The sequence below is a fragment of the Triticum dicoccoides genome, chromosome 3B, assembly GCF_002162155.2.
Source record: "Triticum dicoccoides isolate Atlit2015 ecotype Zavitan chromosome 3B, WEW_v2.0, whole genome shotgun sequence".
Classification (NCBI taxonomy): domain Eukaryota; kingdom Viridiplantae; phylum Streptophyta; class Magnoliopsida; order Poales; family Poaceae; genus Triticum; species Triticum dicoccoides.
Genome location: NC_041385.1, coordinates 3,848,595 through 3,854,289, shown reverse-complemented (window position 1 = coordinate 3,854,289; position 5,695 = coordinate 3,848,595).

Genomic DNA, 5,695 nt, shown 5'->3' with positions numbered 1-5,695 from the left:
CTCTGAATTGTAAAGCTCAACTAAGATAACACATGTACAATTGACAAGACACTCGTAAAAAATTCAACTGCATGTGAGCAGTATATAGTAGTATCATGAACAATTATCATTTATACAGATCAGAAGAACTTCAATATATGTACTTCTTGTGTTACTTGTCAACTTCGAGATTACTACATAGTTTCCAATGTTACACTTCAATCATCAATAGCTAAGACATTTTTGTATAAGAAATATATACATTATGAAAATGCATTATATAACTTTTGTACTCTTACAACTTTAGTATTTTAGTTAATATTTTGATGGTCATACTGCTGAATGTTTGACTAATCTTCAAACAGACATCTACTCCACTAGCACTAGGTGTGGAAGTGAGTGTTTTACAAATAGAACAAATAACGAGTCACATGGTAAGATGACATATATGTTAAAGATCTTTTCCGCAAATCTCATTGGTAGTGATAGAATCAATAAACTGTGGACAAGAGGACAGAAAATATTGACCCTGTAAAAGTGACATTCAAAGTCTTTTGCCATTTTTGCAACCAGACAAAGTGTGTAACACCCCCTGTGATTAACTACAGTGAACCCGTGCTAATGGTGCCATGTCATCACAATTAATTTTGCTAAACTTCACTTTGATCCAGACTCAGTTCACATTCATATTTAAAATAATGGCAAAAATAATGTTTCTTTAAACAGCTAAGCAAAAGTGTTTACAATATGTCATAAACTCCCCAAGTATGGGTAAAAATATTATCAGCCCCATTTGGATGCCCAAATTGTCCCTGACAATTATTTTAGGGGCCAGCAGCACTAAACACAGGCATTTCAAAATTAACAAAAGGTTAGACATTTCCAATTAACCCCTGCATTCAAGCCACAGGAAGCAAATATAGTGTAGGGGTTCACCAAAAAATTCAAGAACACTGCAAGAAAGGAGATTGACTACTTTCAGAAAACATCGACACAACCTTTAACAACTACTCCCCAAAATATATTTTTCAAGCCATTTTAGTCAGCTTAAGAAAGAGTCAGTTATTTTTCTTATTATATTTGAAGACATTGCCCCGCTCAACAATTTATGTGATGCTACAAAACGTCCCAGAAAATGGACACGCCTTTTGACGCCGAATAGCGTTGCCGAAAATTAGGCCAGAACGTAGCCAAAGTTGCTGAGGGCACTGCCCCGAGAGGAAAACACCTCGTCATGGCGGACGGTCACAGAAAATGATTTTAGGCGATGTTTCCTGTTTCATCATTAAATAGAATAAATTTTGTAGTGACTTGTCCTTCCATCAGATGCCCGAGTCGGCAACAACCGAGGGCTTTTGTCACCAAATAGATGTAATCTGTTCTTCGTGGTGGCTAGGGTTGGCCGACACCTCAGATGTATAGGGGTGACCGGGTAGAGAGACGTGGGTTGGACCCATGTGCAAGTCGGCAAGAACCAACGATCCGACGTCTCCGATCCTGACTCGTCTGTGAAGGATTCTCCGTTTCTAATCGGCAAAAATTAACCGCAAGCGCATGGGCAACATACGTCTTAGCTTGGCTCGACCCATTAACGAAACACGACGTGTGTGATGCAACGTGAGGCGGACGGAGGAGGATCGCACGTGAACCACTTCTCTTCTCATGTTCTAATAGCATGTAGAAGAAGAACACTTATAAAGAGGTCCGACTCTTTCTCTAAATCCAGTGCGGTACTAAACTTCCTATTTCAACATTAATGTGATAAAGAAATCAACCGGAAGCAAAAGAAGAAGAAGAGAAGGAAAAAAAAAGCTTTGCACACCATGTCGGTGTGATAATTTTGCATGTCAAGAGCTTTCAAAGCCTAGCTGGACGGCTGAGAAGCTCCCATCAAAGCCTCGCCTAACTGGGCGGCTGAGAAGCTCCATCAATCAAAGCCTGGCTGGATGGCTGGCTGAAAGGGACTTGCAGCATGCGTTCCACAATTTTGTATCGCTGATTGGCTTTGGTTGTTGCTTATCACGCTTGCCGCGCGATGAGTCATGAATCGGAAAACCAGTTTATAGATCGCTCGGTTGTCTTCTCCGCGAGCGATGTGGTACTATTACTAATAACACCATGCGACTCAAGTGTAGTCCATCCGTACGGGCTGCCGCCATCGTCTCTCACCAGCTCCCTCGTATCGCCCGCGTAGTGTCCTTGTTGTTGCCGTGGCCTTGCCCTAGCTAGCCCTAGCTCCTCTCTAGCTCTCACTCTCTCTTTGCTGCGCTCGAACGACACAAGAGAGAAGAAGAAGACAGGAGGAAGAAGAAGGACACAGGGGACACCGCGAGAGTTTCCGGCGCACGAACGCCACCACACGAACGGTCTTTTTCCCGAGCACAAACTCGACTCCACACCATTACAACGAGCCCCGCAGGTGCACTTATACCCCGGGCAGACGTTGGGCATGACCCGCACGCCCCCCGCCCGATGAAGCCACGACCTGGCCCGCTCTGGCCGCGCCCACGCCGCGCACACACACGTCTAGGTCACGCCGAACCCGCACTGGTCTGACCCGATCACACCGCCTCGCTCGCCAACGGCCTCCTGCGTCTACGATGCCCCTACTGCACGCACACACGCATACGTACACACCACACACTCACGCCTACGCACGCACACGCCACGGACCTGACGCATCCGACACGGTCAGCACGTGCCCACACACGTGCTCACTGCATCCTGATCGTCGCCGCAGTTTATTGTGGCCAACGTTAGGCATAAGCCATGAGTAGGTGATCAGCGTGTGCGTGCGTCGAGCCGGGCCCTGGTGCGTGGCCGCATCAATGGTCTTGGCGAGTGTCCGTTGCTGTGGCGATGGGTTGAGCAGGCGCTGGAATGAGCCGTGATGTAGCATGTGTGTTGAATATAAAGGAGGCGTTTGGGCGCCGGGGCGTTCGTCGCCGGGCCGTTGGTCGCCAGAAAAAGTGCTCCATCCATCGGAGAGAGAGAGAGAGGTTCCAACAATTGTTATCATGAGCTTGGTGTCTTGGGCGTGCTTGCCGTGCCGGAGGCATGGCAGCGATAGCGGCGCTCGCCGGCGGCTGCGCGATGGAGCTCCAGGCCGTGTGTCGGCCTATGGAGGTGGGCGGCGATGTGGCTGCCATGGCGCGTGGCGGAGGCGGCGGGCGGTGACGTCGTACGTGCGGCGACCGCGGAGGCCGCCGAGGCGCTGCGTGGTGGCGCGGTGGCGCAGCACGGCATGGCAGCGTGGAGGCACTGCATGGCGGCATGGAGTCCGCAGCGGTGCAGGGCAATAAGCCGTGGCGGCGAGCCGGGCGCGACCGGTGCGTGTTATGGGTGCACCCTGGACGCGTCGGGCGCGTCGGGACCGCGGGCACGCGTACGAGTGTGCGGTTGACGTTGGGAGGAGGCGTATGTCGCCGGTGTGCTCGAGTCCGTGCTCGAGTTCGGCTACATCCTTCCGGCGTTTGTCGCTGGCGGCTGCCATGGCGGACGCGGAGGCGGCGCGCGGTGAGCTTCTGGTGCACTCGGGCACGTCGGGCGCGTCGGGTGCGCGCGGGACGTGCGGGACGCATTGGTGCGGTTGGGCTCGTCGGGCGCGTCGGGTGCGCGCGAGACGTGCGGGGCACAGAGGGACGCTAGGCGTGTGTCGCCGGCGGAGAAGGAGCTCAGCATGTGTTGCCGGAATCGTGACGGAGCACGATGGGACCGGCGTCATTGCGCCAGGTCGCGTCCGCGGGCCGGGTCACGGTCGTGGCGACATCAACGACGGGAGCTGCAACAACTCTGACGAGAACGAGGTCATGACTTAGGGGGTGAGTGGTAGGCATAAGCCATGAGTAGGTGATCAGCGTGTGCGTGCGTCGAGCCGGGCGCTGGTGCGTGGCCGCATCAATGGTCTTGGCGAGTGTCCGTTGTTGTGGTGATGGGTTGAGCAGGCGCTGGAATGAGCCGTGATGTAGTCTGTGTGCTGAATATAAAGGAGGCGTTTGGGCGCCTGGGCGTTGATCGCCAGAAAAAGTGCTCCATCCATCAGAGAGAGAGCGGTTCCAACAACCAACAGTCCTTCACCGCTGGAACTCGTCCATGCTCCCTCGCTCCAGCCCCGCCTCCTCCTTTTTCTTGCCGAAAACTCGTCGTCATCTACCTCATGATTGTTGGAACCTAAACCCTGAACCCTAGCTCGCTCTCGCTCTCGCTGCGCTCGAACCGCAGAAGGAACAAGGAGGAAGAGAGGAAACACAGGGACACGATGGTTTACCGGCGCACATACGCCCGCCGCAACAACGGCGATCTTTTTCCCCAGCACGAACTCGACACCACCGCCACGGAGAGCGCACATACACTTCCATAGGCTACATCTCTTTCTGGCTCCTCTACACAGCAGCACTGCAGCCACTTTAATACGCACGCACAGCCCAGCCGCCCAGATCGGCCACTAACACTGGTGGAAAAAGGGCCTTTGGTCGCGGTTCGCAACTGCCATTAGTCGCGGTTGCGCAACCGCGACCGAACGGGCGCGACTAAAGGCCCCCCCCCTTTAGTCGCGGTTGCTTAAGAACCGCGACTAAAGGCCCGTCCACGTGGGCGCCAGGTGGCCGTCGGGGCGGAGGACCTTTAGTCGCGGTTCTTCTGGCCAACCGCGACTAAAGGCCGCCGCAGGTTTAGGGTTTTAGCCCCCCCCCCCTTAAACCTGTTTTCTGTTTAATTTGTATTGTTTTATTTCTTTTGTGCTTTATTTTAATTTTGAAGGAGTTTCATATATTCTACGGTACTACATACATGCATATGAATGTACAATTTCAAATAAATTTGAAATTAGAACCAAAAAGAATTCAAGAGGAATATACAATATATATTCAATATCATCGGATGACCATATACAATTTTGAACAAGTTTCCATACATGATTTAATGCATATAAAGTTCTACGTCCTCGTAATAGTGTTCTCCTTTAGGATGGAGGATTTCCCTGCTGAACCATCCAGCTAGTTCCTCTTGAAGTGGTCGGAAGCGAGCTTCTGGACTAAGCATCCACCGGAGGTTATTCCTCTGAGCATTGGTATCACTCGGAACCCGCTCAGAGGTGTATCTCCGGATCATCTCACAGACATAGTATCCACATAGATTAGTCTCCGGTGGCTGAATATCCCCAGCATTCTTAGCCTTTAACATTTTGAATTCTAGCTCTTTTTTGAATTCACCGACCTTTGTATCTACGAACCGTCTCCAAACCCTACGAGGCAAAGAAAATTAAATGAACAAGAGAGTTATTAATTAGTTACTTGATATTAGGAAATGAACGAAATAGGCCGATCGATATAGAGCGCAAATGAATGAAAATAATTACTTCTGCAGCATTCTTCTCATGCCGCCCCAAAGCTTTGGATCCATATTCACAGAGTCGTGGACGAGACATTCTGAGGTGTTAACTTTAATTACTAGCAGAATCCAGTGGAACCTGCGGACACGATACATGCACAGTACGTCATGCATAACTCATCGATTAGCCGGCCACATACCATGCATGGAGTAAACAAAAGAGAATGTGCTCAAGACAGAAACACTCACTCAAAATGGTAAGGAAATAGAATATCACTTTTGAGTTCCTGCTTTGTAAGAAACTGCCACAGGTCTGCCTCCACGTCGGCGGGGTGACGCTCCAACACATGTCCATTAACGATGTGTGGGTCATTGAACCCAACATCAT